This window comes from Leptonychotes weddellii, chromosome 2, assembly GCF_054177405.1.
Source record: "Leptonychotes weddellii isolate Sample4059 chromosome 2, ASM5417740v2, whole genome shotgun sequence".
Lineage (NCBI taxonomy): Eukaryota > Metazoa > Chordata > Mammalia > Carnivora > Phocidae > Leptonychotes > Leptonychotes weddellii.
The window spans coordinates 21563389-21576138 of NC_138370.1; the positions used below are offsets into that span (position 1 = coordinate 21563389).

Consider the following 12750-nt stretch of genomic DNA (forward strand, 5'->3'; position numbering starts at 1 on the left):
TAGTCTTTCCTAGAGACCATCTATAACCACCGCCATTAAATTGGTTCCCCTCTACGACTCTGCTTAACTCTCTATCCCTGTACATATCCCCTCCTATCTGTTCCCTAAGCACTTATCAGTACCTGGTATATGTTTGTTTGTGTGTGTGTTTGTTGTCTCTTTCCCATGCAAGAATATAATTTCATGAGGACAGGGAATTTTTTTTTACCACCTAGGTGGTGACACATAGTAAGTCACAATTGACTATTTGTTGAATCAATGAATGGACAAAGAAAGGGTTGAAAATGAACATATGGTTAAGGAGACTAACGTCTAGGTAGAACAATGAACTTCAGTCATATCTTCAGCAACCTCCACAGGAACTCTCATGGAATTTAATTAAATGTATTTTTCACCTTCCATGTGCCTTGTAAAGAATTAATTCTTTTAATTCCTCCATGAAATAGATGAGAATATGCTCCATTTTACAGATGGGAAGACTAAAGCATGGAAAAACTAAATCCCTAAAGATCAATGCATGAGTCAATCTTAGAGCTAGATTTAGAGAATTTTGGATATTTCGTCTTGAACAACTGACTCCCGACATCATTTAATTTTAGCTTGTGCTTATTATAATTCATTTAAAAGCATTTACTATTCCTGAATTTGAAAGTCTCTCAGGTAAGAAACTGATTTGTTGTGACAGCAGGTGACTCAGTTACTGTAAATGTTCTTTCAAGAACTTGTTCTTTAATCCATATCCAGTAATTCACAAAGTAAGTTGCTGTCTTAGCAGAAATACATGGTTTGTAAGTAATTTACCAATTAGTTTCATCATGCTTGTCTCCCATTTAATTTAAAATTAATTCTACCACCCTAAATCTATTGCAAACATGAGGGAAATCCTTTATGTGATATCAGTAAGAGATTTTCTCAAGTCTAATTTTACTTTTGATTCCTCAAACATTACTACAGATGATTTGACCCCAAAATTCAGTGTGCCCCAAAATTCACACACTTTGTTTTTTATTGAGAAGTCCCTTTTTAAGTAGGGACAGTGGCTCCCAAATTTGACTGCATTTTGAAATCACCTGAAAAATTTACAAATACTGATACCTGAATCCCACCCCCAGAGAGACTGATTTATTCGATCTGGGGTGTGGTCTGGGCATTACGATTCTTAAAAGCTTCTGAAGTGTAGCCAAGATGGAAACTTCTGTGGATTTCCTGACATGACCCAAGAATGAAATCCAGGAAAGAAGCAAAGCTAGAGGACCGTGGATATAATGGTTTCTAGATTTCTCTGTAATGCCAGATATTTTAAACTATTTCAGTATCTTTAGTATCTTACTGCATTTTTCACTCTGGGGTTATTTCTTGGAAGGATCTGGTTTTACTATCTAAGATATAAATTTTTTAAGATTTATGTATTTTAGAGAGAGAGCGCATGTGTGGGAGGGGCTGAGGGAGAAGGAGAGAGAATTTCAAGCAGACTCCACCCTGAGCACAGAGACGCACATGGGCCTCAGTCACACAACCCTGAGATCATGACCTGAGCCGAAATCAAGAGTTGGTTGCTTAACTGACTGCGCCACCCCAGCGCCCCAACTATCTAAGACTTAAGTTAAATTGGGCTCAGATGAAAAGGATGTCAACAAGATGACAACAACTGGGATAAAGTGTATCAAAAACACTCCTTAAAATGTAGCAAGCTATACAAATGTAAGAAACAATTAATGTTCTTCCAAATGCTGACACATTACATGAGCTATATAGAACCAAAGGCCATTTGTATATTATAAATGTGTATATTATGAAGTGCCTTCAAAATAATTCTTAGTAATGAACAAAATTCACTCAAAATATGTCCACATTTATTTGGGAGACTTTGTACATTCATCATCAATTACTCTCACTTGCAAGACAGTGAATTTAGTTTTTCATGCCTGCCTTAAAGTTTTACCAATTCTAATACCTACAGCTTAAAGGAATATAGAACCCTATTGTAACCCACTAGTTTACAGTAACCAATTCAGATGCCTCCATAACAGAACCATTATGAAGAGTCAGACCCACAGACGGTGTTTATTTGTTTTCTATCAAGTTCTCACACTTGGAACTTCTTTGGTTTGCTTGCTTGCTTTGTGAATGGTAACAAAGGTGCCATAGAAAAATAGCAACAAATGAGGAAAGAATTACTGAAAAAGAAATGCTTTTTTAAAAATCAGCAAGAGGGGTGCCTGGGCAGGTCAGCAGGTTAAGCATCTGACTCTTGGTCTCAGCTCAGGTCTTGATCTTAGGGTCGTGAGTTCAAGCCCCACGTTGGGCTCCAATGCTGGGTGTGGAGCCTACTTAAAAAAGGGGGGGGGAGCAAAAAAATCAGCAGGAAAAAGCTCATGAACTCAGCTCTGTAAGAGCAAGAAGTAGAAACCCTGCCTTGATCAGTGGCTCACCTTGTTGGGTGCTCCTAGAAGCCGGTTCCCCTGAGTACCCCCCTCCCTTCACAGGCTGTGGGGCTCGGTTTTCTGTCACTGGATTACTTAAACTCTGAAAGAGTTGTTTTTCCCTACTTTGCTCCAGGCTGTTGGGCTTGCATTTGGTGTAGGTTCTCTGAAGCAATGAGGCTGGTGTTATCATCTAGCACTCTGATTTAAATACTCTCTTAATTCCTCCTGTTTAGTCTGGCTCATTGGGTGTTGCCCATAAAAAGTTTGGCTTCTGTAATCACAATTAGAGCAGGGTGATGTGACTAATCAGTCTGTTCGCTGCATCTCTATCTTCTGTGAAGTGAGTCAGTTTCAACATTAGCTTTGTGCTCCCATGGCACTCCCTACTCTCTAATGTTCAAGTCTATATTTGTTCCAGACTCTAGATGTTTAAAAAAAAAAAAAAGGAGGCTGTTTGTTTTCATTCTTAAAACATGTTCTATACTCCCTCTCGGGAGTGGAACTAACCCCACAGGAATTTGGAGAAATTCCCAGAGTGCTAGCTCACGACAGAGAATTTCCAGGGCAGGGAAGCTGTTTGTTCCCTCATTTGGGGAAATTGTACTGATTAATACAACTAGTGCAAGTCAACACACACATAATGAATGTTTACCATGTGCAAAGCACTTTTCACATATCATTGTTTTAAAATAAGGTTTCTTTTAGGGCGCCTGGGTGGCTCAGTAGTTAAGCGTCTGCCTTCGGCTCAGGTCATGATCCCAGGGTCCTGGGATCGAGCCCCGCATCGGGCTCCCTGCTCTGCGGGAAGCCTGCTTCTCCCTCTCCCACTCCCCCTGTTTGTGTTCCTGCTCTCACTATCTCTCTCTCTGTCAAATAAATAAATAAAATCTTTAAAAAAAAATAAAATAAAATAAGGTTTCTTTTAGAGCAGTTCTAGAAAAACAGCAGTTTGCAGAAAAATTACGGACAGTAAATTTCCATATATCCCATACCTAGTCTTCCCTATTATTAGCATCTCACATAGGTATGATATATTTGTTACAATTGATATAATAATATATTGATGATAGTGTATTAATGATTCATAAACTGATGCATTATTATTAACTAATATTCATGCTTTATCCATATTTCCTTAGTTTTTACCTATTGCCCTTTTTCTGTTCCAAGATCCCAACCCAAATGCAACATTACATTTAATGATCATATCTTCTCAGGCTCTTCTTGACTATGAGAGATTCTCAAGTTTTGAGGAGTACTGGTCAGGTATTTTGCTGAACACCCCTTAATTGTGATTTGTCTCATCTTTTTCTCATCAGAATGGGGTTAAATGTTTTTGAGAGGAAGACCACAGAGGTAGAATGACATTTGCAAAACATAATGTCAAGGGTGTATACTATCAACATGACTTATATTGTTGATGCTAACTTTGATCAAGTGGCTGAGGTAGTATTTGTCAGATTTCTCTACCATACCTTTCAAGTAACTTTGTCCTCTTTTTCCCCCTTTTTATTCTATATTCTTCGGAAGGAAGTCAAAATATGCACAGCTTATACGTAAAGAGTAGAACGTTATGGTCCACCTCTTTGAGGGCAGAGTATCTGCATAAATTATTTGAACTTCCTATTAATTCAGTCATTTATTTATATCAGAATGGATTCAAGGATTTTTAAAATAATACTTTGAGTTATAATCCCCCAAATCCTTCTTTATTTATTTTCTTGCTCAAATTTTTCCAGCTTTGGCCATGGAGAGCTCTTTTATTTCGCTCCTTGTCCCTTTAACATGCTCCTTCATTGTGTGTGTGTGTGTATGTGTCTTTTGAAACACTTCCTTAATTTCTGGGTCTACAAGATGTTCCAGGTTCATCTTGTATATTTCATGTCCCAGTCCTAGAACCTCCTATTTCTCTAAGGAACCTGGTTCCTTTTATTGGAGAATGGTATTAGGAATCAGGTTCTGGATGATGGATATGATCATTGTTACTGGAGTGTCTTTGCTTCTCAGCTGAAAGGGAAAGGGACTATATGTGCATATACTAAACCAGATATTTGCACATATGCATGAATATTTCTATATGTAACTATTTGTATCTATATTAAGCCAAACATTAGTTCATTGAGATGTCTCCAACTTCAGTCCATTACCACATGGATCATTCTAGTCTCCTCCCTTTGCTCCAACAGTGAGATCCTGGGCTCCTACCATCCCCCATCCCTGTATTTAATTGTTCAATTTCAGTATACATGTATAACAGTACCCAAATTGTTGGTAACATGTACCCCTGTGGAGGCAACTGTATCAACTACTTTTCCAGAGAGTCTGGAAGACATTTTTCTGGATGGCCATGGACCTGGTATCATACAACAATTCTGTTACTAAGGAAGAATGGGAGAATCAATAAGGGAACACAGTTAATGGTCTCCACCACAGACTGCATTGAAGTGACAGGTCACAAAAGAGAAAAATCCAGTGGCCTTATTTTGAATTTTAGCTGAGTGTCTATGAGAAAGTTAGTGGTTTTCTTCCTCAGACTACAACCTTTTGACACAATGCTCATTTCCTCCCTTGGCCACAACACCAGTTTCATCTTCTTTCGGCTTCCACAGCCATCAGCCATCACTAATAGCAGTAAGGGGAGCAACCCTATTGAGCACATTACAAACTGAGACATGAGAGGGCACAGCGGAGCAATGAGATGGCGAGGGATGGATAAATGGAAGTATCCACTGGTTGTTGGGCGGGGAAGGTAGCTGAGATTGCATCTGGGCACTGACTGACCTAAGATACTAATATGACAAGGACAAGAAACATAGATGAGGGCATGGCTTTTCCAAATGACCGTTAGTGAGGCTCCTTCCACAACTTCGACTGATCTGTGCCCCTTCATTGATCTATTATCAAATCAGTTGTCACTGTGCTATTTTCATCCAGTGGCAGTTGGCAATTCTAAAAACAAACCCTTCCATACCCACTCTCCAGACCTGACCTGATACCTAGGGACTGTTATGCCAATATATGGGAAAGAACAAGCAACTCTGCACAGGGAAATCTAAAGTTTTCCCTACCACATGAGAAGATTCGAGACTAAGATTCTTGAAAAAAGAAAATGACACGGTAGGAAAGGGGGCTTTGGAGATTCACTCATCTGGGTTTGAATCCTAGCTCTGCTGCTGAATAGCTGTGCAACCCTAAATAAATCATTTGCTGCCATATATATTAAATTGATAATAAAATATTAAATGTAATTCCTTAAAATAATATCAAAATGGTATATTTTATTAATATTTAAAATTATACCTGACAAAACCTGTAGAATCTTATGGCACAAAGAGAGAACCTTAATGCATGCAAATTTACAAATCCTTTAGGAAGTCGAGGGATCCCAGGATGGAATGCAGAATGTGACAAAACTGTCTGAATCACACTTGTATGAAACAACCTCATGCCCGGGGTGGGAGGTGAGGGGAAAAGGTGTCAAAGGAAGTAACTTTGGAAATGTGTGGAGTGTGGCAGACTACAGGCAAAAGGAAGTGTACGTTCGGGGCGCCTGGGTGGCTCAGTCGTTAGGCGTCTGCCTTCGGCTCAGGTCATGATCCCAGGGTCCTGGGATCGAGCCCCGCATCGGGCTCCCTGCCCTCCCTCTCCCACTCCCCCTGCTTGTGTTCCTGCTCTCGCTGTCTCTCTCTCTGTCAAATAAATAAATAAAATCTTAAAAAATCTTAAAAAAAAAAACTGCTTTAAAAAAAAAAGAAAGTGTACGTTCACACTGTGCTTTAGTTGGAAGTGGAATATGAAGCTTCCTGTAATCGTCCTAAAAATGAGAGGGGCTGCCCTTCTCCTCACTTTTTTTCTTTCCTCGTTGCCCAGGTGGAACAACCATCTTGGACGTGAGGTGGAAGACAAGGGTTGAGGAGGCTGGGGACAAGAAGACAGAAGAAGCTTATCTTTTTTTCACGATTACGGAGCCACCAAGCCAGCTGAATTGACATAGAATGAAAAAGAAACTTCCGCCTTGTTTAACTCACTCTTAATTTGAATTTCCTGTCACAGATGAATCTAATCCCAACTAATACAGATTTTACTTGTACCCTTTCCGCCCTACCTTTTAACCCTTCAATTCCTGGATCCCTCAAACAAAATGAGGGTGCACAACTTTTCATGATATAACTCCCTCGTAAGTCGTTCTGTGGTATCCTTAAGCACCTATTCGGACCAACGAAAGGGATGCGTAAAGTGGACTCTTGCTCACAAAAAGATGTGCCCTTGCATGGGATAATAACAACTGTCAGGAGCATAATTTGTATTAACTCATCATCCTCACAAAAGAGTTACTTAAATGGCCAAACAGTATACCTTTAGCTTTTGTCTCCTTTATATCAAAAGTACATACTTAATGAATTTGGGGAGAAATGCCAAGAAGTGTAGCCTTTAAAAATGTAAAGGTTAGGTAGTAAGAGTCGAAGATCTCTCTCTCCCCTCCCTCCTGGACTTTGACGTTCCACGGGACTTGGGATTTATAAGTCTGTTCAAAAAATCATGGAGCAGAAAAGGAAGACGGCAGTTAAGAGTTGCTAGGTGTCCATTTCAAAATGGTTACCCAGCGACCGCTGGAGTCGGAGGTTACAAGGAGCAGTGCCAGGGGCTTAGGGTGGAAAAGCTCACCTGAGCTACAAACTGACTCCATTAAACACTGTGTCTGTGTGGTTTTCTTTCTTTCTTTCTTTCTTTTTGTTTTGTTTTGTTTTTAAGATTTTTATTTATTTATTGAGAGAGAGAGAGAATGATAGAGAGAGAGCATGAGAGGGAGGAGGGTCAGAGGGAGAAGCAGGCTCCCAAGGAGCAGGGAGCCCGATGCGGGACTCCATCCCAGGACTCCAGGATCATGACCCGAGCTGAAGGCAGTCGCTTAACCGACTGAGCCACCCAGGCGCCCTTTCTTTCTTTTTTAAAGATTTTATTTATTTGACAGAGAGAGACAGTGAGATAGGGAACACAAGCAGGGGGAGTGGGAGAGGGAGAAGCAGGCTTCCCGCCGAGCAGGGAGCCCGATGCGGGGCTCAATCCCAGGACCCTGGGACCATGACCTGAGCCGAAGGCAGACACTTAACGACTGAGCCACCCAGGCACCCCTGCGGGGTTTTCAAAATAAGAATCAGCTTTTGGGGTTATGTGGGCAGATGCGCAACTGACCATCTGTTTTGTTTGTCCTATCTCACCTTCTGACAAGGTCAGCGTGCTCTCTGTGTTTATAGAAAACCCACTCACGGTGTGAATAACATCTGACAGCATTTGAAGCCAAAACAAAATCTCTTTTAAAGTTCCTAGATGCCAGGGATGGCAGCTCTGTCAAGACACAGATTTAAAAAAAAAAAAAAAAGTCTGCTTTTAACAAAATTAATTTTCCTTAAACTCACAGAATAAGGTTGAAGAGTTTAAAACAGTATTAAATTAAAAAAATTTTTTAAGTATTCTAAGAATACTCTAACCTAGCCTCTCAAGTTTTCATCTATTTGTGTTCACTTCCAGGAAACTAAGACAAATACCTGTAAAGAGAGAAATGCAGGCTGTATTGCAGGAGTTGTGGTATTTGATATTTAGATTCTATCATTAAGCTGCACCTTTATTTCCTTTGTGTTAAGCCTCTCTCCTTGTTTATACCTATTTTCTATCTGTATTTCAAAATCGTAAAAATATTTCATCTGTACGATTACTTTGTGAAGTCGTTGGGGCTCTAACCTCTCAAAGAGAAAGCCTCTCAATAGAGTTTAAATACACATCACACATGCTATATAGGCAAGAAATGAAATTACTATTAAAAATAAAATTGGGGGCGCCTGGGTGGCTCAGTCGGTTGAGCGTCTGACTCTCGGTTTCGGCTCAGGTCATGATCTCAGGGTCGTGGGATCGAGCCCCCCTACTCAGTCTCCCTGCTCAGCAGGGAAGTCTGTCTAAGATTCTTTCCCCTCCCTCTCCCTCCACTACTCCCCCTGCTCATACGTGCTCACTCCCCCACCCAAATAAATAAATAAATAAATAAAATCTTTTTTAAAAAATTAAAATAATTCACAGGGTTTCAAATAGTTATTTGTATACTAATGTTCATTGCAGCATTATTCACAATAACCAAAAAGTGGGACAACCCAAGTGTCCATTAGCAGATGATGGATAAACAAATGTAGTGTATGTAAAAAATAGAACACTTTGTTTGAAGAGAGCAACTCTTTGCAACTTGTTACGGTCTTTCCAATCTTGCTCCATGTATGTATAGTTTTTAAACCTTTGTGGTCAATGTGTTGAATATTTCATGAGTGACCTCAGACAAACCACTTCAGTTTCACTCGTCTGTTTTCTTATCAGCAAATGGAGAGAACTGCTTCTATTTCACAAGGTTGTTGTGAAGAATAAATGAGGTAATGTAACATAAACACAATTTGTGAACTCAGAAGTATAAAATTACGAGGTATAATACGTGTGATTGTTTCTTATATGCTTTCCTATATATCAGTTTTAATGGTCACATATTATTCTAACTGAATTACTGCCATAGTTTATTTAACCATTGTCCAGTTGTTACTCATTCTTGCTTCTTGGCCATCATAAATAAAGTTGATTATAAACATCTCTGCATGATTAGCATTTTTCCCTACTGAAATAATTCCTTAGGATGAATTCCTAGAAGTGGAATAAGTGGGTCCAAGTAGTTGCAACATTCTTCTTTAAATGATGTACATCTTCTTAGTCCAGAAAAAAAAAAACCAAAAACTTCAAAACCAAAAAAACAAGTTAATTATGATGCACTGCAATTCAGATGAATTGAAAAACTAAATCTAATCCTGGCGATGATAACAACTCAGCACATATAAAGCCACATCAGCGGGCGTCTGGGTGGCTCAGTCGGTTAAGCGGCTGCCTTCGGCTCAGGTTATGATCCCAGGGTACTGGGATCGAGCCCCGCATCAGGCTCCCTGCTCGGCGGTGAACCTGCTTCTCCCTCTCCCTCTGTCTGCCGCTCTGCCTACTTGTGCTCTCTCTCTCTCTGTTAAATAAATAAAAATCTTAAAAATAAAAAAAATAAAAAATAAAGCCACATCAGCATAATTTTCAAATAATTACATTTCCTTCGATCCTGGAACATGTCTTCCAATGGCTAAAAATCCTTTTTGGAATGTGGCAGGATAGAGCATGAAATGCCAAGACCGTGACCTGGTAACCTTCTTGTCCAGTTTTAGCAGCCTCTGTTTACAAGAGACCTCGTTTTTAGAGGATAAATTTCTTCCCATCAAGGTTTCAGGCACTTCTTTTTTTTTCAGTTGATTTAGATTCAGAGCAAAGTAATTTTGGTAAAGGATGATTTGCTACATAGATTTTAGGTTAAAGTTGGGGAGATGAATTCTGTGCTGCACATATATAAAATATGAAAATATATTCTTCATGTTCTGTTCCAATTTTCTGGAAATACGATCTTAATATTTATAAAGTATATGCAGATTCCTAGACTCCTGAATATAAATGCTTTTACTCTCTATTATCTAATACATTTTTGGAGGCTTAAATGCTCAGATTGGCAAGAGTTCTCTCTGCCTAAAAGATTCCTTTTTGAATTGAAATTCTGCTTTCCTCTGGGCCATTTCTTTAGGGATGGCTGCAAGAGTCAAAGGAGAAATATCTGAGAAACTAATATGGTTCAGTAAAAACGTTCCCTATGAGATGTTGCAGGGGAATACTTACATCGTTAATTAAGGGGCCAATGTGATTGATCATTAAATGATTAGCTCTCCAGGGCTCATTTTGTTTCTCTAGATACTTTTTTTAAATGACTTGAGAGGGAGTTAAGAAAAGGTATAGTAGACAAGTACTGGCTAAGAGTTAGAATTGATTTATAGTTTCAGCTTTGCCACTAACTAGCTCTATGACCAGATCTAAGTTACGTACCTGTTTGAGCTTTAGTTTCTTCAACTACAAAGTTGAATCTAACAAACATTCTGTGGCTCCGTATGGAGCAAAGTCTTCCCCCACCACCTCCCAACGAAGTCATCTTTTGGGGGCCAAATAACCAAGAAAAGTCTTCTCACTGTTGTGTTATTGCTAGCGCGTTTCATTTGTGCAGGTGTGGGTGGTGGGGTGGGTGAGAAGAGAGATTTCCACTTCGCTACGTATCAGCAGTTGAAAAACAGATTGAAAAAAACACTGCGCTCTCCTGTGTTTGGGCAAACAGGAATCAGGTCACCCTGACCTCATGGTCCCACAGACACTGCCAGGAAGCCTGCAAAGTCCGTCCAGTGCTGCTGAGACAGCAGATTTGGCAGGGCCGAGAGGAAGCTGGAAGGAGCAGGGCAGCAAGGTAATGCTGTAAAGGGGCGAGTGTGGGGCGTGGACTAAGTCCCGAAATAACACCTGCCTCACTGGTCATTATTAGCGCTTTCAGAAATCCCTTGATGACACAATTCACAGCGCTCGAAACAAATAATACATTATATGTTTAAAAAAAAAGAAGATAGCAGGAAGGGAAAAATGAAGGGGGGGGGAAATTCGAGGGGGAGACGATATGAGAGATGATGGACTCTGAAAAACAAACTGAGGGTTTTAGAGGGGAGGGGCATGGGGGGATGGGTTAGCCTGGTGGTGGGTATTAAAGAGGGCACGCTCTGCATGGAGCACTGGGTGTTATACGCAAACAATGAATCATGGAACACTACATCAAAAACTAATGATGTCATGTATGGTGATTAACATAACATAATAAAGTTAAAAAAAAGAAATCCCTGGATGAGCCAATAGAATTACCTAGGGAGGGGAAAAAATCCCTTTAACTTAAGCGAACTTCACTTCAGGTTCATTCATACTTGAAAAAAGTTAACTGCAATACTTCTACTTGTTGTTAAGGCATTAAGATTCCTTTCAGATTCAAATTCTGGTAGTGGCTTCTTTAGGTCTTCCTTCCATGTTTCTCCGGCCTTGCTGTTGAATCTCAGACCCAGGCTGGTTGGACCAACTCCTACAAAGTACCGTTGTGAGAGCTGAGTGAAAGCAAGCACCAGGTCTCCTTCCCTTCCAGTCCCACTTCCTCTGCCCAGCCCCGGGGCGTCGGTGCCGGCCCTCCTAGCAGCTTGGCTAGCCTGGCCTGCACACCTCTGCTAAAGGCTCTCACTCTTTCATCCATGCCTAAAACCTCTCTGACCCTTGGTGTATACCCTGCTCCTTCTCCCCGCAAGCCCTAGGCTCCTGGAAGATGATTTGCCATGGGCTGCCAGTTGACCTTCCCTGGCTCTCTCTGCCTAGAAGGTTCTTGCCCCGTTCGTTGGCGTAGTAAATGCGTACACCTGCCATCCTTCAAGACTCAGCTACAATGTCTCTTCTAGGCACTGTACTGCTTCCTCCTTCCGCGGAGCTGCCTCAGCACCCAAGAAAATAATATACACACCAGGACACTGAGTGTCTCAGGGTCATGCATTTTATTTTGGGTTTTATATTTTGAGCGCAGAATCAGGGAAAGGGGTACTCAATAAAATGCTGAATACATATTTAGACCTGTGTTTCAATAACCTCATCTTCAATTCCTGTTTAGAACAAGGTGGGGGGGGAGGGGTTTAAATGACAAAAAAAGTTGGGGGGGAATTTATAGTAAGCCATGTTTGTAAAATGGGACCAGATGACCCAGAAGCCCTTTCAGTTTCAAAAATCTTATCTAAGAGAAAATTCCCTCAACACCTCACCCGACACCCTGTCCCACGAATTTCTCTTATACTTTCTATCAACCATGGACTCATTTAGATTAACCAGTTACTCTTTAAAATATTTATTACTTGCTAGGAAGGCTAAGTGCAATTTACTGTAAATAAGAATCTTCCTAGAGAGAGCTATGAAGTGGGGAGGGTGAGCAGTGGTCAAGCACACTTTGAATGCGAAGGCTCTTTCCTGGCATCCGAGTCACAGCTCCATTGCTAATTAGTGCTCCTGAACTTCAAGCCACTCTTGGCCCAAATTCCTGGCCCAGGCAAAGCCAGTCTCCATAGTGTAAAGAGCCGGGGCATCCTTGCCAGACAAAGCTAGTTTTAAATCTTGGCTCTGTCACATCCTGGCTCTATGATTTTGGGTAAGTTGTTTAACTACCCGAGCTTCTATTTTCTCACCCATAAAATGGTGATAACAGCAATAGAGTCCTCATAAATTGGTAAGAGGATTAAATGAAATGATGGGGCAAAGGTTGTCATATAGCAGGTGCACAGAAGTAGTAACTATTATATGTGTGCCTGCCTCCAGGGTCCTTAGACTTCCCGGGAGTGGGTGTGGATTGGTGGGTTACTGGGTCTGGCTCTGAACC

At 40.7% G+C, this 12750-nt stretch overlaps 1 long non-coding RNA gene across 1 annotated transcript in view; it reads left to right on the plus strand.

Annotated features, from left to right (window-relative positions):
• LOC115943786 (uncharacterized) overlaps positions 1 to 9048 on the plus strand; it is a 24090-nt gene extending 15042 nt beyond the window's left edge. Inside the window, exon 3 of the long non-coding RNA XR_014141231.1 lies at positions 6297 to 9048. This is a non-coding gene — a long non-coding RNA (uncharacterized LOC115943786). The remainder of the gene's footprint in view (positions 1 to 6296) is intronic.
• The last annotated feature ends 3702 nt before the right edge of the window (positions 9049 to 12750 follow it).